The sequence below is a fragment of the Pongo abelii genome, chromosome 10, assembly GCF_028885655.2.
Source record: "Pongo abelii isolate AG06213 chromosome 10, NHGRI_mPonAbe1-v2.0_pri, whole genome shotgun sequence".
In the NCBI taxonomy this organism is placed as follows: Eukaryota; Metazoa; Chordata; class Mammalia; order Primates; family Hominidae; genus Pongo; species Pongo abelii.
Window position 1 is genome coordinate 117,708,304 of NC_071995.2, and position 22,302 is coordinate 117,730,605.

At 43.8% G+C, this 22,302-nt stretch overlaps 1 long non-coding RNA gene across 1 annotated transcript; it reads right to left on the bottom strand.

Annotated features, from left to right (window-relative positions):
- Window positions 1-4,198: 4,198 nt before the first annotated feature.
- On the bottom strand, window positions 4,199-20,267 carry LOC129049251 (uncharacterized). The gene is made up of 4 exons (XR_008512188.1): window positions 20,199-20,267; window positions 11,452-11,633; window positions 8,046-8,113; window positions 4,199-4,762 (listed from the first exon to the last, which is right to left on the bottom strand). It is a non-coding gene; the product is annotated as an uncharacterized LOC129049251 (long non-coding RNA).
- Between the last annotated feature and the right edge of the window lie 2,035 nt (window positions 20,268-22,302).

A 22,302-nucleotide genomic window follows, 5' to 3' on the forward strand; every position in this document is an offset into this window, starting at 1 on the left:
AAGATACAGCTACTCTAAAGGAAATAGGAAGGACAAGATTGCTCTGATCTGCTCTAGATAGGTAGTGATGTCTTACTTGTAATTCCCCAAAGCAAGTCAGTCCACATACTAGTTACATTGTAACTACTTGAAGACCTTTTAAAAATACATATTCTTGCACCCACCCCAGAATCGAAATCTTCCAGGGAGTTGATTTTGAAAAGGTCTCCAGGCCATTCTAATGCTTGGTCAGGTCTGGGAATTCAGCTGACTGAGGTTCAAGTGGATTCTAAGTCTCAGTTGCCTCTGATGAAGAATGGGTATGATTTATAATTATTCCACCACATTGTGGCATTGTTAGAAGTAAATGAGGTTGCATTAGAGAAAACTCTTAGCACAGGAATGCTTCCTGGTGGGTCTTCTGGACATATGTGTGGAGGCTAAGGCCTCCTCAAGACTCAAAGAACCAGCAGCATCAGCACCACCTAGTTAGAAATGCAGAATCCCGGCCCCATCCAAGAAGAACCAAATCAGAATCTCCCTGGTGATTCACATTTACATCTGAGTTGGCTGGTAGAAAGGGTAAGCGGCTAGTCCAGCTTGTCACCGAGGCAGTCACACCTAGGAGCAGATCGTCTCTATTAAGGAACACTAACGAAACATAAAAATGATTTCCTCAGTTGTAATTGTGGGATGCTGCTCCGGAGTTGTAACTCTGGGCTGCTCTGTTTGTGGGATATTGGAGTGCCCGTTGCACAGCATGGTGTGTCATTCCTGGAAGGCAGAGGCAATAGACAGGCATGGGAGCTCTAGATAATTCCATCTCCCCGGCTGAAGTGGTCCTCTCCTCTCTATTTGAAGAGTCACACCCACCCCTCCCCACAAGGGCAGGCTGCTCCTCTGAAGACACTGTGAGTGTCACAGGGCACAGAGCAATGTCTTCTCCCCAAAATTGAAGCTAGATTCAGGGGAGTTCCTGTCTGTTAACACTTCTTGAACTTGAATGTGCACATGAACCATCTGAATTATCTAGGGATCATCTGAAAACACAGATTGGGATTCTGCACGTTTGGGGCAGGACCTGAGACATGTGCGTTTCTAATACACTCCCAGGTGATGCTGACACTTCAGATCCATGGACCACACTTTCATGAGGAAGACACCAGCACTACTCAGTAGCCTTCGAAGAATGCAAACTTTTCCTCCCACCCACAATGAATTAAATCAGAATTTCTGGAGGTAGAACCTGCACATGAGTTGGCTTCAGAAGCTCCGCAGGTGATTCAGATATGTAGTGAAGATTGAGAACTGCTGATTTAAGAAAACTCTTTCTTGTCTTGTCTTTTCTTTTCTTTTCTTTTCTTTTCTTTTCCCTTCCCTTCCCTTCTCCTTCCTTCCGTTCTTTCTTCCTTCCATTCTTTCTTTCTTTCTTCCTCCTTCCTTTCTTCCTACCCTCCCTCCATCCCTCCCTTCCTTTCTTCCTCCCTTCCTTCCTTCTTTCCTTCTTCCTTCCCTCCCTCCCTTTTTTCCTTTTTCCTTCCCTCTTTTTTTCTCTCTTTCCTCTTTTTCTTCCTTCACTTTTTTTGGAAACATTGTGATCCAGAGCAGACAGGTGAATTGAGAAAGAGCTGTCTGCTCCAATTAAAGGAATGATCATGGAGAGACTATTGATAGGAATACTCTCCTTCAAGAGAATCTGTCGGTTGAGGAAGTCTTTCCAGGAGTCTAGTTTGAATCCTGCATGCTGCAACTGAACTATGTCATACTTTTATTTCTTCTCCCATTTATGGGAATTCAAATTCTCCTGTTGTTCATGTCTAAAGAGACACAGCTTGTGCAGATAGCCCTTGGCATGATCCACTTCTGTCTCCTACATTCCCAAAGCTTGCTTGGATGAGATGCAGTGAAAGTTTGAGGAGAAGGGAGAATGCGTCTGCAAGACTTGGCACTCTGGGTCGCAAGACACAGAAGCCTAATTCAAAGATAATTAGGCCCCCCAAAATGATTTATATTTGTTCATACAACTGAAACATTGGTCATTCCAGCTGGATCCCTTGGGTCAAATGACATCCTCTGTAGCCTCCTCTCTCTGTTCCTCTCTGTCTCCTCCCATCCTTTCCCCTCCCCCCATCTCAGCTCTTAGTTACTGCATGTTGGTTTCATTCGCAGGCAGGCTCTCCCTTTGTGATAACAAGAAGATAACCAGCAGCTCCAGGCTCATATCCTATTCTTTTAGAAAACCTGCAGTGGCTCAGGCCTATAATCCCAGCACTTTGGGAGGCCAAGGTGGATGGATCACCTGAGGTCAGGAGTTCAGGACCAGCCTGGCCAACATGGCGAAACTCCATTTCTACTAAAAAATACAAAAATTAGCCAGGCGTGGTGGCGGAAGCCTGTAATCCCAGCTACTCGAGAGGCTGAGGCAAGGAGAATTGTTTAAACCTGGGAGGCCAAGGTTGCAGTGAGCCAAGATCACACCACTGCACTACAAGCTGGGCAACAGTGAGACTCTGTCTTAAAAAGAGAAGAGAAGAAAAGAAAACCCAAAGAACAAAATGGAAGTATTTCCCTTTCCTGGCATTTCCCGCAAATTCAAAGGATAGAGTCTTGTTTGTTGTGATTGGTTCATAATCCTATCATTCAGTCAATCAATAAGACCAGGGTGATGTGAACACCTGATTGGCCAGTTCTGGGCTATCCTATCTACAGATATGGAGGCAGCCCCACCCACCCAAACCAGAAGGAGTCCTGCATGCTGAGCAGACCCTGCAAGATGCCCTGCGAGGCCTCCTAAATGCTCGAAACCCACAGTCCTAGGGCAATCAGGCCTTGCCCAGCCCAGCATGTCATTCCTCTAGGGCCCTTCATAGACTCTCCTTCAGTGTTTATTGTGCGAGGAGTTTTCTGATAACTTTGCTCTCTGGAGAACACAGCAGAGAGACTCGTTTCCAGCAGGTATGGAATTGAAAAGGTGGTAGGAAGGGGAGCAGAGCACACACACATATGGAGAGGTTTTTCCTTCCTGTCCTCGTGATCCCACATTTAATTTCAAAATAGACTTCTATTCACCCTCTGGGAGAGTGGCCAAGGGCGCGGGCTGGAGGCTGGAGAGCACAATTCCTGGCTAATTTTCCTCCCAGGATTCCAGAATGGAATCAACTCTTCAGTTTTGAAAAGTGCAGTCTTATCCATGGACATGAGATGATTAAAGTATTATAGGGGTGGGAGGAGGCCCTCTGCTGTTTTTAAAAGGTTGTAAATTCAGATCATGTCAATTCCCACTTCAAGCCTTCCAGCAGCTTCTCACCTGTCTTAGGGTCAAATCTAAACTCCTGACACATGCGGACCTGGCCCTGCATCCACTCCACTCTGAATTTGTGACACATTGATCAAAATGCTGATTTTGTGATACATTGGTCAAAATACTGCAGCCCCACCTGCCTGCCTTCTGTTCCTTGGGGCATCTCTGCCTCTTGTCTTAGGGGCTTCACATGTGCTATTCCCCTCCTTGGAGCTCTTTCTTCCCTTCTCACCTAGATTCTCACCCTAGCCTCGTTCTCTTCCTTGTTTACTTCTAAACTTTTAATTAAAATGCTGCATCTGGTGATAACCTCACCTGGTCGTCCACCTCCAGTCTGAATTAGGCTGACCAGCATAACTCCCTGATTTTCCCTTTTCCAGCTCCCACGTAATTTGACCTTAAACATTTCTTGCACTGTCCATGATACTTCCATTGTTCCTGTTTGACTCTAGGCTCCATGAGGATGGGAACCTTGTCTGGTTTTGTTCATCAGTATATCTCTTGGTCTTAGTTTGACCCTGCCACATAGTAGGTGCTCTGCAAATAGTTGCTGAATGAATGAATGAATGAATGAATGAATGAGTCTGATGATGTTCCCTGTGTCTCTCAAATTTGTCTACACATAAAATTCAACTGGGGGGTCTTGTTAAAAATACAGCTTTCCTGAGCTGGGTGCAGCAGCTCACGCCTGTAATCCCAGCACTTTGGGAAGCTGAGGCAGGAGGATGGTTTGAGCCCATGAGTTCGAGATCAGCATGGGCAACAAAGCGAGACCCTGTCTTTTTTAAAAAAATGCAGACTTCCTAAACCCTTCTCTTGGATCTTCAGATGCAAAATATCAGTGGATCCTGGGAAAACCACTAGGTACTTTTAAAAAGGTTTGCCAGGGTTAGAAATAAACAGGGCGCCCAGAGAGGACCAGGGGCAAAGATAATTTTTTGTTTTAATTTGGTTTTCAATGAATCACAGAGGAGTGAAAGAAAACATGAGCAAACAGTATTAAAAATTGAGCAATGGAAGGAGAGAGAGAAATGTTTGTTTGTAAGAATGCTAAGTCATTGTTGTCCTGAACATCATAAGCATAACCCTAGCTAAGTAGATAGGGTTCAATTTGAGTTAGTACTAGGCTGCTTGCAGTGTGTGCTTGTTTTTATGTTGATGACAATTGGGTGATTTCTATACACAGAGAGCTAGGAAGTCCAATAATATTCTTTTGCTGGCTCTATCGCATTTCTGATAGAACCTCCCGCTTCCGTGCCCAGACACTGCACCCATAGTGTGATACAGCTGCCTTCTCTGCTGGTTAGAATATTTTCAGCTCCTTTCCCCACCCTCTGACAGAATGGATTCAAGGAATTCAAACACACTGTAGCTTCCTTTTGTTCTGTGAACACAGGTAATTAAAAGCCCACCAGCTTTCTATGCTGGCAGTAGCATGGATTAGCTTATTATTTCTTGGCATGTTCTATTAGCAACTCACTCCTGAAAAAGAAACAAATAAACAAACAAATCACCCTTCATCTTAATTGATAAACTTCTACCTTCTTGAGGTCAGGAAGTGTTTCTTCCATTTTTCAGATATCACCTTCATTAGAACTTTGCACACACTTACCATGGCTTGTCATTAATTAATACTAAGGATATGTGTTATTATTATTATGATACTTCATATCATTTTTGTGTCACTTTGCAGTTTACCAACACATTTCTGTATTATTTTATGTAATTTTGTAAGTGACTTATAATTAGAAACCCCTTGGGTATACTTTAAACATACACGTTCCTAAGACCTACTCCAGAAACCTATGCGAATGGAATCTGAATGTTTAGCACTCTTCCGGGTGATTTTTAGGATTAGCCAGAAAGGGGGCCCACCAGTGTGGTGGTTAGGTATCTGGGCTTGGGAATCAGCCTGAGCTGTGATTATATCCTGCCCTCTGTAGGACTGTATACACATTACTACAGCTCACCAAGCCCTAGAGTTGGCCCATGTGTAAAATGGGGCCGATGAGACCAATATCAGGGGGATTAAATGAGAGCACAGGGGTATGGAATGTGCTCAGTAAGCAGTGCCATCTACAATAATGTATTTCTTTCTTTTGGTGGCATAAAATAGCAGCTAAGGACCTACATTTGGGGTTCAAACCCTGTCTCTTCCATTTATAACCTAAATTACTACTGAGTCGCAGTCTCCTCATCTGTAAAATGGGGATAATGGACATATTTACCTCGAAGAATTGTTTTGAGGATTAAACTAATGGATTATGAAAAGTGGCACTTTAGAACAAAATCTGGCACACCCTGAACTCTATATCAGGGCTAGGTGTGGCAATTTTTACATCCATTTTATGGAAGAGGATGCACATACCTGCTAGGAGAGGAAATAAGACTTCAAAGCCTGTCTTCTCTGCCCAAATGCTGGGCTCTTCCCAATTGACAAAGGTAATTCTTGATGCTAACCTTTCCTAAGACTCAAAACCAGGACAATGAATGCTCATCTCTGTTTTTTCCCTTGTGGGGAGGGAAAGGATCAAGTCTTTACCACACTCCATTTCCAGCTCTCCTTCCCTCCTGCAGACATTCTTTGTTCTCCTATCCCAGAGCCAGGCCCCATCACCACTTTTCAGAAATGCCATCTTACTGGGGCACCACCCTCAGAGGCCCTAAAAGACAGAGTGATTTGGGATTCTCACCTCATCTCCATTTGTCTGCTAGAGTCTGGGCAGACACCAGAACACAGTCATCTAATTAGAAGTCTCGTCTCCTCTGGGGCTCGGGGCTACTGGTGCATGGCTCCCACATTTCCCAGGCAGGGATAGGATGCCTCATCAGCTAGGCTAGCAGGGGAGGCTTCCCCACAAAGGCCTGAGGGGGAAGAGGGTTTCCCAAACTCTGGATTAGGAAGTCAGGAGCCTGGGCAGTGCAGACCCAGGACCAGGTTTTACATGGATGTGGCTGCTGAGAAGGATATCACCCTGTCACTCTGAGCCTCACTGTCTTTATCTGTACAGTGGAATTATCATTGTACCTACCTCCCAGGCTTGTTGGGCTTATGTATATAAAGTCATGACCTCAAGATCCTCTGACCTCTACCCCATTCCTTTAATGTCCCTCTTGCTTTTTCTCCTCCCTTTCTAAACTCTTTATTGATATGGTTAGAGAGGAAGAATATAGCAGTGACTGAGAACATGCATATTGGAGTGACCTGCTTAACTATATATTCGGTCCCTGACTTTTTCAGCTACGATATCTTGAGCACATGACTTCACCTCATTGAAGCCCAATTTCCTCATCTATAAATTGGAGATGATCATCCTGGACCCTCCTTGTATGATTGTTGTGATTGTAAAGTGGGGCATATAGTAAGTGTTCAATAATTATCCTCTGTCATTATCATGAAGCAAATATGGGGATGCACTCTTACTTCTCATTTACTATGTGGATGATAGAGCAATGTTCTCTTCCAGGAACCTCATCATCTATGTGCTTCGACAACCTCAGGACTCAGCTTGTGGAGGCCCTCCACTGCAAAGCTTTTCCTGAGAGTTGTCCTCCTCCTAACCTGCCTTCAGCTTTTCTTTCAGCCCCCTGAGCTTCCTCCATCATAGGGCTTTGCATATGGCATTCTTTAAGTCTGTCTCCTCTGCTGGACTTTGATTTCTTTGGGACAGGGCTCATGCATTAATACCTGTGTTTTTGGTATTTTGGGCAGCACCTTGGACAGCACCTTGCATCTATTTGGAACTTTGTTGAAAGAATGAAGACACTAAGAGCTTAGAGCAGTGTTTCTCAAAGCAATTTGACCATGTAAAATACATTTTACATGGCAAAACTGGTGATGCATGTGTGCACACACACACACACGGTGGGAGATAAATGCTTATATTGGTTTGATATTTGTTTCACATTTCATTACATCCAATGCACTCTGATAATTCCTCCCTTCTCCCCTCCCCTCCTCTTCTCATCTATTTCATTTTTAAATGTCTGAGATCTACTAAATTCATTTCAGAACTACTGTTCTGAGTTGAGAAGCAGTATCTTGTAATGCTAAGAGCATGAACAATTGGAAAAAGTTAGACCAGGGTTCAGATTCCAAAACCACAGCTTACCAATTATGTATCTTAAGAACATCACTTTAACTCCATAAACCTCAATTTCTTAATCTGTTAAATGGAGCTAATAATTGTACCTGCTTCATAGGTTTCTTGTGAGAAGTTAATGAGATAATAGGAATAAAGCAGTAAGCATAGAGCTTGGTATGTATTGAGTCTTTAACAAATGGTTGTCGTTATCAGAATCATTCATGGAACTCTTGTATGACTTTACTCTTTTCCCTCACAACCTTCCCAAGTCTCTGTATTCTCTTAATCTTTGTCCTCAGTCTCATTCACTTCCCTATAGGCCACTGACAATGATCTCACCACTCTCAGAAGCATAAGAATGAGCCATGGATTCACAGTGGTGTAGCCTGAGGAGGTGATTTGAGGGAAGACAGCAGAAATCTCATCACTGACCCATGGGGTGAAGGAAATACCCAGTGGTATGGAATTTGCCCTTTCCCTGATTCCTCCTGCTGCTAGTGGGAAGTATTTAAAGATCTTAATTAATTGCCACATCTAATTTAACCCCTCCTCCAGTGACTCGATGGAGCCCAAAGACTTTTCTCCCCAGCTCTTCTCCCTCCCCCTCAGCAATTTCAAGGTCCAGGACCCCGGCCAGCATGAGAGGAGAGAGTGGAAACTAAGATATGAATCAAACTTACATCAGGAATGCAGTCACCTATCACCGGTACCTCAGGATGCTTGGTCATCCCTCCAAGAACCATGAGCACTGTTAGAGAAAAGTCACAAAAACAATTCAACATCATCCCAATTCTTCCTTGCCATCCTGCACTTCTTGGTCTGGAGATTCCCTTACCCTCAAAGTCAATGCTTCTGGAGTAAGCAGAGCAGTACAAAATAGCTAAGGGCCCCTCTTGGAGGCTGGACCTATGTCACAACAGTATATGCATATGATACCTCCTAGTATAGTGCTTAGGAGTCAGGCAGATCTGGTTCTAACACAAACTCTGCCACCAACCAGCTGTGTGCCCTTGGTCCAGTGAGTTAACTTCTCTGTTTCTCCATTTTCCCGTTGGAATTTTAATAATATTAAAATACTACCTATTAGATTATACAACAAAATAATGCACTTTAAACATCTGGTCTGTTTAATACTTCAGTAAATTTCAGAGTCATCCTTATTATTGCTGTTACTGTTGTTGTTTTAATTAACAATAATTACAAATAAGCACTTTAGCTTCTGAATTTAATGCTAGAATATCTTTTAACATGAAGAATTCTTGAGCTCCACTCTCATCATCTCCTTTTGACCCGGGAGAACCCAGTTGTTCATGTGGATTTGCAGTCTTGTTATTTCCTAGGCAAGGGCACTAGATGCACTGACATTTGCTTGAACTTAAGCCCACAAGGAAGGAAGAAGCAGTTCTTTCCTTCTGAATACCAGATAGTTTCTAACTGCTGCTGAATAGGGGTAGAATATAAATAGCGGGTCAGAGAAAAAACACCCTCGTTTCTTTTTTTTTTTCCCCTCTCTGGCCTCGAATCTTTCTCTCATCTCCCAGAAATGACTCATTTCACTGCTATCCTGCCACCTACCTTGCACTGTGACTTCCTTAAGGCCAGATGTGATCACTTCTTACTCTATTTCAATGTCCAGATCAGTGTGTAGCACCTAACAGAAGCTACATGTATTGGGGGCTGAATCTGTGACCCCTGCTTATCTGGCCTTTGCTTTCCCTCCTCCATCACTTCCCCAACTCACACACATTTTTATTTAACTAATTAGTTTAAAGAGCAGAAATTTAGCAAGCTGTATCAGCTATTTCTCCCCCTCGCTGATGCTGAATTTTAGTAAATTCAGAGATGTTTCCTTCATAACTTTGAAGGAAAGAATCTCATTCTCTGATCTTGGTTAGCAATGAAAGAACCAGAGGTCAGAAGACACAGCATAAAGAATCAGAGCAATCTGAGCACCCATGTAACTACCACTCTGGACAAAAAAGAAGATATTGCCAAGACCTCAGAAGCTCCCCGTATTTCCTTCCTCTCTCCTTTCTTTTCCCTGGAGACAACTAATATCTTGCCTTTAACTGAAATCGCTTTATTGTTTTCCCTTAGAGTCTAACCACCTGTGTTTGCATCATTAAAAAATAGTTTAATTTTCCTATTTTTGAACTTTATATGATAGAATTGTAATCTGTGTATTATTGTTTTCTTCTTTCACTCGTTATGTTGAAAGATTCCCCCATATTGTTGCATACAGTTCTAGTCTATTCATGTTTATTGCTGTGTAAGTCATTGTATGAATATACACAATGCATTTATCTATTCTGTTGATGGGCAGTGTCATAATTTCTTTACATGTTGTGGTATTGTGAAATATATATTTGGTCTTTGTTCTGTTTTCCCTTTCTTGGCATACAACTCCTAAAATCATTGCAATCTTCAAAGAGATGAGTGCCTTTTGGTTACGCTAATAGATTGGTGGGGATGGCAGGTGCTCGCAGAGAAGACCAAGGCAGGATTAGAGGGTTAGGACTTTTCAGCCCCACTCCCTAACCTCTGGAGAGGGGAGAGGGGAGAGGGGCTGATCGCCAATGGGCAGGGATTTAATCAATCGTGTCTACGTGAAGAAGCTTCCATAAAAAAACAAAAAGAGAGGACTTAGAGAGCTTCCAGAGAGATTAACAAAGGTTTCCAGAAGCTAGAGTGCCTGGAGAGGGCATGGGAGTCCCATGCCCCTTCATACACACCTTGCTCCTATGCGTCTCTTCTATCTGGCTGTTCATCTGTATCCTTTGTAATATCCTTTATAATAAACCAGTAAACATAAGTAAATGTTTTCCTGAGTTCTGTGAGCCATCTTAGCAAATTAATTGAACCCAAGGGAGAGGGTCGTAGAAACTCTGATTTACAGCTGATTGGTCAGAAGCATAGGTAGCAATCCAGCACTTGAAATTGGCATCTGAAGTTGGAGGCAGTCTTGTGGAACTGAGCCCTCAACCTATGGGATCAGATACTATCTCCAGGTAGATAGTGTCAGAATTGAATTAGAAGACACCCAGCTGGTGTCCCTTGTAGAATTGATTGCTTACTTGACGTGTAAGGATAAAAATCCACATATCTGGTATCAGAAGTATTATACTGATTATGTGGTGGTAGTACAGTAAGAGAAAACAGAGTTTGTGTTTTCTTACATTACAACATGTTAAGGTTGTTAGTGACATTTTCTATTATTGATAATGATGGCATGGATATCTTTACAGACATCCCTAACAATTCAAATAGGACAGACTTCTAGATGCAGAATTTTTGGATCAAAGACTATGGCCACTTTTTAAACTTCCTTCAGAATGGTTGTACCAATTTGCACTTCCACTAGCAAAGTACATTTCTGTCTATGTCCTCACACTATTGCCAATGTCAATTTATTTGCATTTGTTTTAATTATGCCAATTTGACAGGAAAAGTATGTTGTCTCAAGATTGTAGAAATTTTCATTTGAGTGCTAGTGAGTCTGGGCACCTCCCTTCTTTACATTTATTGGCCATTTGTATTTATTCATTTGTGTATTGCCTTTTTATATCTTTTTGCTATTGAAATAATTGATGTGTGTGCCTTTTAATAACAGTGCACCTTAGTGTCCGGCTCTGGTGAAGCATCAGTTAGTGATGTTGGAGCATTTGGGAAGTACAGGGTGGATGGAGGAGAAGGAGGGGACTTCTCAGAGGCTCATAGATCTCAAGTAGATCTGCCAGGCGGAGAGTAATTTGGAAGCTTATTGTTCAGAAACCAAAGAGGAGAGTTGTGCATTCAGCCCCATGCTGGGGTGAAAACAATGCTTCCTGGACCGGAGGCCATTTGAGAACAAGGGATCCTGCTCTAATTGAATCTGCCTTCTACCTCTTTTGTGCCCAAGAAATCTCTTTGTGATGATGACTGCCTGGGTTTCAGGAGTGTGAGGGGGATGTGGATAAAGGGAGAGAATACATGAAGCTTGGCCTGAAGCTTAGGATTTGAAGTGCCAGCATCCAAAACTGAATGTATACCTCCTTTTGTTCTCTCTGCCCTTATTCTTTCTTTGACAGATATCAATAGAATGCTCACCGTGTGCCAGGCAATGTGCTGGATGTTTGAGGTGTTTCATTCTAGCCGGCTGTGTCCTCCACTTCAGTAATTGTCAACTCCATCTTCTCAGTTGTTAAAATAAGAAGTTCAGAGTTATCCATGACTCTGCTCTTTCTGCAAGATGTTACGGCCTATGTACCAGCAAATTCTTTCAGCACTGCCTTCAAAATATATCAAGAATATGAAAAATAACCCAAATGTCCATCAACAGGTAAATGGATAAACAAATGTCATACCTCCATACAGTGGATACTGCTCGGGAATAAAAAGGAACAAATGATTGGTACATGAACAACATGAGTGAATCTCAAAATAATTGTGCTTAGGGAAAAAGCTGGACATGAAAGAGTGTTGCATGATGCTATTTATAGAAAATTCTAGAACTTAATCTCTAGTGACAGAAAGCACATCGTGGATTGCCTGGTGATGGGCAGAGACAGGCAGGATTTCAAAGGGGCACAGGAGACATTTGGGAGGTAGGTATGTTCATTAACTGGATTGTGGTAGTTTCTCAGGTATACACATATATCAAAACATCAAGTTGTATTCTCAAGTATGTGCAGTTTATGAATATGCCAATTCTACCTAGGCAAAGCCATTAAAAAACTTATCCAGAATCTGACCGGTCCTCACCATCCCTGCTGCTACTGCTTCATCCAAACTACCAGCTCTCTCACCTGGTTAACCCATGCTCTTCTAGCACTCTCCCTTGCTTCCCCATGCTGCCTTCTCCTTCTCCTTCTCCTTTTCCTTCTCCTCCTCTCCCTTCTCCTCCTCCTCCTCTTTCTCCTCCTCCTCCTCCTCCTCCTTTCAGACAGAGTCTCACTCTGTCGCCCAGGCTGGAGTGCAGTGGTGCAATCTTGGCTCACTGCAACCTCTGCCTTCTGGGTTCAAGTAATTCTCATGCCTCAGCCTCCCAAGTAGCTGGGACTACAAGCATATACCACCACGCCTGCTAATTTTTGTATTTTCAGTAGAGATGGGGTTTCACCATGTTGCCCAGGCTGATCTTGAGCTCCTGACCTCAAGGGATTTGCTCACCTCCACCTCCTAAAGTGCTGGGATTACAGATGTGAGTCACCGTGCCAAGTCCCCCATGCTCTCTTCTTAACAGAGTCCCCAGTGATGCTTTCAAAAGCAAGGTGATGTCACATCATGCCTCTGTTCAGAACCATCCAATGGCCTCCATGTCTTCCCATCACACCAAGGGCACTTACCTGACACACTGTGGGCGTATTGCCTGTCCTCCCACCATGGTGACATAAGCTCCATGAGAGCAGGTCCATTTTTCTTTTTTTTCTTTCTTACTTTTTCTTTTTCTTTTTTTTTTTTTTTTTATGGAGTCTTGCTCTGTCACAAGGCTGGAATGCAGTGGCACGATCTTGGCTCACTGCAACCTCCGCCTCCCGGGTTCAAGTGATTCTCCTGCCTCAGCCTCCCGAGTAGCTGGGAATACAGGTGCACATCACCACGCCCAGCTAAGTGTTTTTGTATTTTTGGTAGAAACGGGGTTTCACCATGTTGGCCAGGATGGTCTCGATCTCTTGACATCGTGATCTGCCTGCCTTGGCCTCCCAAAGTGCTGGGATTACAGGCATGAGCCACCACACCTGGCCAGATCCATTTTTCTTCAGTGAAATAGATAATGAGTACAATAGCAAACTTGAAGAGTTCCCAGACTATTGTCAGAGACATATGTAAATACAGTTTAAAAATAGGGCAATAATTTCTATAATAAAGAATTCCCAATAGAGGCACCTAAACCATCTTAGGGTGAAGTCAAGCATGGTTTCTTGGAGGAAGCAGCATCTAAGTGGAGGCCTGAGAGATACATAGGATGCCACGAGGAAGAAGACAGTTTTTGCCTTCATGGAATGGCATATATCACACCATGTGATAAATGCTTTAGTGGGGAAAACAAGGGGGCGGAGGAGCAGAGAAGTGGGGGCCTGACCCAGCCTGGGGAGGGTGTGGTAACACTGACAAAGTTCCTTATAATGAAGCACTTCCTTGTTGGGGTGCGTCCACATCCTTTCACTCAGTCTCCACAATTCCACATTTGGGAGACTGTTGCCTGGATACAGACTGTGGCCTCAGGAACCAAGGAATTGAACCCAGATTTGGGAGATGCCCAGCTGTCACATTTCCCTGTTGCTTGCTTCCTTTTAATTTAAATTCTACTGTACTAATTTCCATCAAGTATAGTTGTTCTCCACCCTCTCTTTGTATCAGAATTGCTGGGAACTTAAAAAAAAAAAAAAGATAATTGTGTTCCACCTAGACTGATAGAATCTAAATCTCTAGAGGAGTAGCTTAAACATGAGTATGTTTTAAAAAGTCACTGTTTCAAAAAATACCCATGTTTTTAAACTGCTGAAAACAGCTTTTTAAACTGTTCTTAAAACATACGCATGTTTAGGCTACTCCCCTAGCCTATTTACTTTAAAACAGCTAGCTACTAGCCAGCACTAGTAGCCTAAATGTAGGTTTAGGGTTGGGTGGGTTTTTTTGTTTGTTTTGTTCTTTGTTTTGTTTTGTTTGTTTTAACTCACTGTGCAGTGAGTTTAAAAAATTCATTGTGGGCCAGGTGCAGTGGTTTACAACTAATCCCTGCACTCTGGGAGGCTGAAACAGGAGGATTGCTTGAGCCCAGGAGTTCAAGACCATCCCAGACAACATAGTGAGACCCCATATCTACAAAAAATAAGAAAAAATTAGCCAAGACTGGTGATGCATGCCTGTAGTCCCAGATACTTGGGAGGCCAAGGTGAGAGGATTGCTTGAGCCCAGGAAATTGAGGCTGCAGTGAGCTGATTTTGCTACTGCAGTCTGGCCTGGGTGACAGTGCAAGATCTGTCTCAAAAAAAAAAAAAAAAAAAATTCATTGTGTACCTGAGAACCACAGATGTTATTCAAGGGTCAGGGGCAGTTGTCTTACTTGGAGTCCAGTCATTCACTTATTCCTTCATTTCATTCCTGCCTCTGGGCCTTTGCGCTTAACCTTTCCCTCTGCCTGGAATGTTCTTCCTTTGGTTTTCTGCACATCTCTATGCTTCTCATTCTTTGATTCTCGGTTCAAATGCAGAGGCCCTCACTGACTATCTTCCTTCTCCATCTAAAACACTTTCTCTCTACTCTCTCCACCCTGGCGACTTTCTCCATATCACATCACTTGATTTATTTCCTTCACAGCACTTATCACAACTTGAAATGATCTTATTTACTGCTGTATCCCTAACACTAAGGAAATGAACCATTTCAGGAAAGAGTGAAGAGATCTGATACACATAAAGCACTTAGTGCAGTGCCCTATACATGGTAAGGATTAGAAAATGGTTGCAATGTTTATGAATGAATTAATAAATGATTATTATGAATGAAGCAATATACAGGCCTATGATGAAAAAGATTAGCTCTCTGACATATAGAAAATGCTGTGAGACACTGAGGCACTACCTCATTTTTATTAATCAGCTAGATGCTAAACTCTCTGAAGGCAGGGACTGTGTCTTCTTCATTATGATACACAATCAGAACTTAACAGAGTGCCCGGCATAATAAGATGTTCTGATTTAGAAACTACTGGGTTACAAATAACAGAATCTCACTCAAGCTAGTATAAGCACGAAAAAAATATATTTATCAGAAGAATAAAAGAGTCTCAGAGAACCCAACAATAGGAGGGGGAAGTGGGCCAATTATGGCACTTGAACTGAAAACCAAAAAGTGACCAGGAACCTAGCAGTTTTCTTGTGTCTCTCCAAAGCTCCGTGATCTTCATTTCTTTCTCTTTGCAAACTGGTTTTCTCCCCTCCATGGGCACATGGTTGTTCCCAGCCCAGGCTTTATAATCCCTTCTGCTTCAAACATCCTACAGAGATTGAATAGTTTGCATTCTGAATTCTCAGGGAAGAGAAAATCTGATTGACTTTAGCTCCTGCCAATCATTCACTCCAGGACCAATCAACTAGAGCCGGGGGTGGGGAGAATGGATGGGATCATGTTGCCTGCTGCTTAACTAGCAGAGACTGGAAATACCTCTTTGAAAAAATGGAGTCTTAGTTCAGATTTTCCCCTGAAGGCAGAGCTTGAGAGAAGAGCTTGCATGCAGGTATACTGGTTGGGAAGAGTTGCCAGGAAACAGGGGAGGGTGGCTTGGAAGAGTGAAATAGGGAAAGCCAGTCTAAAGGTGTGTTACTGAGCTAAGATGTGGGCAACTAGGGCTCATATTCAATAGAGCCCCTCTGAGAACTGTGTAAAATGCATCTCAATGGCCTCCTGAGAATGGGTGAGGGGAGAATTTATCCACCAGCTCCTGTCCTCCTTTGGTCAAGGGTTGCCCTAAGGGGTGTCAACTCCATCACATTTCCAGTTTTGCATATGCACCAGCAAGGCTCTTGGATCAAGCCCTACAGCAGAAAGCAAGCAGTATGTGGTGCCGTGGAAGCAAAATGCTATGAAAATACACCTGCAAACAGTGATGTAGCAATGGCTGGAGCGAGACAGGTGGGCCAAGAAGATATGAGATAGAGCGTATGAATTGTCTAGCACAGGAGGAATGAGCAGGTTGTCTATGAGAGCATAAGGATAGGTGACAATAATTCATATCTCCAGTGTCTGCTCAATGAATGTTTTCTGAATAAGTGAATGAAAAAGACAGAAAGGTTCTTGGAGGAAGCAAGATTTTAAGACTCCCTTCAGTGTATGAAGACTGAGTCTGGAGGGCATGTAAATAATAATGATTTGTTTGCAAGTATTTTTCTACCAAGGACTATTAATTTTATTGATAAGTCTGTGATGTAGTTTGGACAGTAGATGATATTACCCCCATTTGGGGATGAAGAACAGACCTAGTGAGGCTGAGCATTTATTCTAGGTGCCTGATGTCTGCATCGAAGCAAAGTTCAAGTTTTCGTCTGCTTTGCTCTCCTGCAAATTATATGGCTGCAGCAAGACTACAAGCTTATCTGAAGTACCAACTTCACCTTCATTTTCATCCTCCCTCCTCTGTTGTAATTCAGCACAGTGAATACAGAGGATGTTAAGATCTAAAGTAGTTTCTAATTTTGTTTCATTATAACTATGAATGCAACTCTCAGGACCCATCCCTGCGGTCTTAACTAAACTTAGTCTTTCAAGCTATGAAAAGGTGAGATAAAGATCTGAATGGAGACTCCAGTGGAGGTGGAGGGCTGGGCTGACTCAGCCCTGATAAACCTGCAGTCGAGAAATCAATAGAGCCTTTTGGATGTTGCCATTATCCAACAAGGAAAAAAATTTCAAAAATAAATTGTGGCACGGAGTAAGATCAGATGAAGCAGATAGCAGGTTTTGCTGACTGTGGGGGCTGTGTTCAGGATGGCACAGGAAGGAGAGAATTAGCGATTTAATGAACTCAGTTCTCTCCCTGCTTGTGCTATGCAAGTGTTTTCTCGCTGATTGAAGAAAAGACTGAGGCCAAAGGTCAGCCAACAAATCCTAGTTTCTGCTTGAACTTCACCCCAAAGCTGACGCTCCCCTGAAATCTAGGATCAGTTTAGACTTGCAGCTTAGACCAGGAGGACTTGCAGAGTGGTTAACCGCTGTAGCCTTGAAGTCGTGGATTTGAGTCAGGCTTCACCACACTGTATGACATTGAGCAAGTTATTTCACCTGTGTATGAGCCTCAGTTTCCTGATCTTGATTGGGCTGTGCACTGACTGGGGCTGGAGGAGAGCCATTGCACAAGCAAAATGTTAGGATGTTATGAGAAGAGGAGGAGATGAAGGCTGAGCAAGAACAAGCAGCAAGAGTATGCCAGGCATAGATTTGATTCTTTCTTCCTGTCTTGACTCCAGCATTTTGGGAACCCTCAAAAATGCCCCCACTGAGGTGGTCTGTGGTTAAAGTTCATATATTGATTGGTGCAGTTTTTCAATTGTAATAACTTCAGTTACTTTTGCACCAACCTAATGAGTCTATTTAAAACCTTCTTGAAGGTGCTGATTGCAGGGTGTTGCTGATTAGCAGGAGGCTGATTGGGTGCAGAGAACAACTGCAGGATAAGACGAGGATACCCCTCAGGAGGACTCACCTGCCCCTCGGCTCCTCTGGGCTCTGCTCCCTACCTAGTCTCAGGGCCAGGTGTTTCTTCTACTTGCCTCAGGTGATCTCTCTGGACTTTATTTCTTGCCTGCGTACACTATTGTTACCTGCGAGACCTACCTGTCTTCTTTTTTTTGAGACAGAATCTCCCACTGTCGCCCAGGCTGGAGTGCAGTGGCGCAATCTTGGCCCACTGCAACCTCCACCTCCCAGGTTCAAGTGATTCTTCTGTCTCAGCCTCCTGAGTAGCTGGGACTACAGGCGTGCACCCCAACGCCAGGCTAATTTTTTTGTATTTTTAGTAGAGACGGGGTTTCACCATATTGGCCAGGCTTGTCTCGAACTCCTGACCTTGTAATCCGCCCACCTTGGTCTCCCACAGTGCTGGGATTACAGGTGTGAGCCACCATGCCCAACCTGCCTGACTTCTCTTAATCCTGGCCCCTCCCTTCTGGTCAGCTCAGTATTGCTAATAATGATACCTTAAGTGTTGATTAGGATATGACTACCCCCAAAGCAACACCAAATGCCTCATACAAGCTGAGGATCCGGTCTAAGAAGTGCTCCCTCTGATCTCCCCACAAAGCTCTTGTGGGTGGGTGTGGCTGGTTTTCAGGCACGGGATCCTGAATGGGATCAGCCTGCGAGTACAGCTTCTTCCTCTCCCTGTCCCATGACTTCACCCAGCATTCTTCTACCGATCAGTGGCCTCCACACTTCAGTCCACTCCACAGCCCTTAAAAAACTTTAACCTCAAATTCCTCGAGGAGATGGATTTGAGATTTCGGTGACCCTTTAATTAAACCTCTTTCTCTTCTGCCTCCTGGTGTCTTGTCTTGACTTGCTGGGCATGTCGGGCAATGAACCTATTACAGTTACAGGGGTGTTAACCCCCTGCACTTCTGGGGTTTCCCCTGCCTGAGGCCGAACAGGTTCTTGCAGCTTTAGAAAAAGCATTGAGGCAGAGAAGCAGAGAGGTTCTGGGTTCTGGAAAGATGCTTTAGGTGGGATGGTGTCAGCGTGCCAGTCAGGGGAGAGCTGAGGGGATGTGACTTGGGCACCAGAAGCATCTGTTACCTCAGCAAAGCTGCTGTGTGCAAGATCAAGACTTACAGATGTTACCGGGTGAGGAAGAAGCAAATGAAATGGTATTACCTACAGGTATTTAAAAGTCAAAATAGGCCGGGCGTGGTGGCTCACGCTCCCAGCACTTTGGGAAGCGGAGGTGGGTGGATCACTTGAGGTCAGGAGTTCAGGACCAGCCTGGCCAACATGGAGAAATCCCTTCTCTACTAAAAATACAAAAATTAGTCGAGTGTGGTGGCACATGCCTGCAGTCCCAGCTACTCTGGAGGCTGAGGCAGGAGAATTGCTTGAACCTGGGAGGCAGAGGTTGCAGTAAGCTGAGATTTCGCCACTGCACGCCAGCCTGGGCACAGAGCAAGACTCCTGTCTCAAAAAAATAATAAATAAATAAATGTCAAAATGAATAAAAGTTCCAGAACTTTCTAATCTTAAAAACTTATGGTAACACACACGCATGCTCACAGACAAAAGACTTCCCAATTCTCTCTACTGCCTCTTCACTTCCCAAATTACTTTCTTCCACTGTTCGGAAAAGAAAACATTTCTGCAGCCCATGCTCTGAGGAGGTGGGTGCTTCTCAGGATTTCCAAGCAGCGCTTACTGGCAACCCAAGTGTATTAGGCAATTCTTGCATTGCTATAAAGCACTACCTGAGACTGGGTAATTTATAAAGAGAAGAGGTTTAGGCCGGGCATGGTGGCTCATGCCTATAATCCCAGCACTTTGGGAGGCCGAGACGGGCGGATCACCTGAGGTCAGGAGTTCGAGACCAGCCTGGCCAACATGGTGAAGCCCCATCACTACCAAAATTCAAAAATTAGCCAGATGTGGTGGCGGGAGCCTATAATCCCAGCTACTTAGGAGGCTGTGGCAGGAGAATCGCTTGAACCCGGGAGGCAGAGGTTGCAGTGAGCCAAGATTATGCCACTGCACTCCAACCTGGGTGACAGGGCAAGACTCTGTCTCAAAAAAAAAAAAAAAAAAAAAAAAAGAAAGAAAGAAAGAAAAGAAAAGAGGTTGAATTGGCTCATAGTTCTGTAGGCTTTACAAGGAGCATCATACTAGCATCTCCTGGTTTCCAGGGAAGCCTCAGGGAGCTTTCAACCATGGCAGAAGGTGGAGGAAGAACAGACACGTCACATGGCAAAAGCAGGAGCAAGAGAGAGAGAGAGAGAGTGGCAGGGGGAGAGGTGCCACACACTTTTAAATCATCAGATCTCGTGAGAACTCACGATCGCGAAGACAGCACCAAGCCATGAAGAATTCCCCTCCATGACCCAAATACCTCCCACCAGGACCCCCCTACAGCAATGGAGATGACAATTCAACATGAGGCTTGGGCAGGGACACATATCCAAACTATATCACCAAGTGTTTGTACACATGTTAAAAACACAGAACCTCAGCATCTCGGGGGCAAGACCAATTAGCAAGGGGTTGTTGTATATCCATTCAAAGGGAAGTGTCAGAGGCCTGATAGTTTGGACCCTGCCTATTTAAGGCCTGTATTGGGTTGTCATCCGTTCAACCGCATTTTCTCATCCCCATTTCCTCACCCTGTGGCCTTCATGCTTTGTTTCCCACTCCAGGTTCTGTTCTGATCTTGGCTCGGAACCCTGATGCCTGTCTGTTCTGGCATTGTCCTACATACTAGGCATGTCAGAGACAGGAAAGATGGTGAGAGGGACAGCCTCTTAGGTGCACAGAGGTCCCATTTTCCAAGTGCATATTCATTTGGATAGCCAAATGAAGCTCTGAGTTTGACCTGATACTCTGAGCTTCCCTCCTAGATAGGAGCATCAGTGATAACTCCCCATGTGATCAGTGAGAACGCCGAGGCCCTGAGGCGGGAAAAGAGACTCAGCCCAAATCCCAGCAAAGCATTCATGGCCAGGCACATAGTAGGCACTCAATAGTCACTTGATTATTGTGAGAGGCTGTTTATTATTATAGCTGAGAGCTCAGGGTTTGGGGTTGGATAGATTGGTGTCATGCCCTAACTCTGCCTTTTCAGTAGCTAAGTGCTATTGAGCAGATGACTTAGCTCTCTAAAACTTAGTATTCCTGACTATAAAATGAGAATAATAACAGCACTTGTGGGTTGTTGAGAAAATTCTGTAAGATTGTGAGCTCTGCAGAATGTTTGACAGATAGTAGAAGTTATATGATGATGATGATGATGATGATGAATTAACCAGTCCTGAGCACCTGGGTGGTTAGATCATTCCTCAGTCATCTGACCTCTGAGAGTTTAGCAACCTCCCCATCCACCTTGCAGGTGAGCAGAGGCAGAGGGCTCCCAATGCTGTTTTTCTGGCTTGCCGATAATTGTTTCTCATACAAGCCAGTGTTTTATTGATTCACCATTGATTTTTACATGGGGCCAGGGAAATTCTTGGTTCATAAAGACAAAGGCAGCATTTTCCAGCCCAGGGGTTCCTGGTGGGTGTCAGGGGCATCACCTCCTGACTTGAATGGCTGACCTCTGCCTTGCTTGGGACAAATTCTTAATCAGAATCAGCCCTTCCCAATGGCCCCATGTCTCTCTTGTGTCCCTTTATTGCTTCCATCAACCCTTCCCCCACTATCCCCCTGCTGGCTCCGTTTGACCTTTAATAAGCACCGCTTTTGTGCAGAGCTGCTGGTGAGTTATTGCCATGTGAGCAGCTCCCCAGGGCAGGCCACCCCCCCAGCCCCTGGCCTCACCGCAGCTTGTAAGGGAAAATTACATTTTGATCTACATTTCCCATTTCCATTCTCTGTCACCTGGCTTTGGAGACAAAAGGAAGAAAATAATGTTTTCTTGTCCCCTCTCTCTGTCTTCCTCCTGGGTGATGCCTGTGCACACTTTCCTCTCCTCCCCCAGCTCTTTCTTCTTTCTGTTCAGTTGGGGAGAGAAAATGACCTTGTCGGGAATCTTCACCTACATCACCCACCCCTGGAAACCTGTGTTATCAAAAAAGCCCCAGCAGTCGGGCCAAGATAACCCCTGAAAGTTGGAGATGGGCCTTGAGAAGAATAAAAAAAGCCATTTATCTTCAAGCCTTCCGTGACTGCTCCAGACCAGGCAGGGCTCTCCTATTAGATTGTTCTCACCACACGTGCACCTCTTCTTTCTGCTTCACTTTTTTCTACATAACACAAAATTCACTTTTTAAACCATTTTAAAATATACCATTCAGTGGTTTATTGTATATTCACAATGCTCTGCAACCATCACCGCTATCCAATTCCAGAACAGTCTCATCACCCCAAAAAGAGATCCTGTACTCATTAAGCAGTCACTCCCCATTCGCTCTCCCCAGATCTACTTTCTATCTCTATGGATTTGCTTATTCTGGACATTTCATATAAATGGAATTACATAATACGTGGCCTTTTGTGACTGGCATTTTTTACTTAGCAAAATATTTTCACAGTTAATTCATGTTGTGGCATGTGTCGGCACCTCATTCTTTTTTATGGCTGAATAATATTCCATTGTATGGAAATACCACATTTTGTTTATCCATTCATCCACTGATGAACATTTGGAGCATTTCTGCTTTTTAGCTATTATAAATAATACTTCTGTGAACATTTGTGTACAAACTTCTGTTTGAACATATGTTTCCAGTTCTCTTAGGTATATAGCTAGGCATGGAATTTCTGTGTCATATG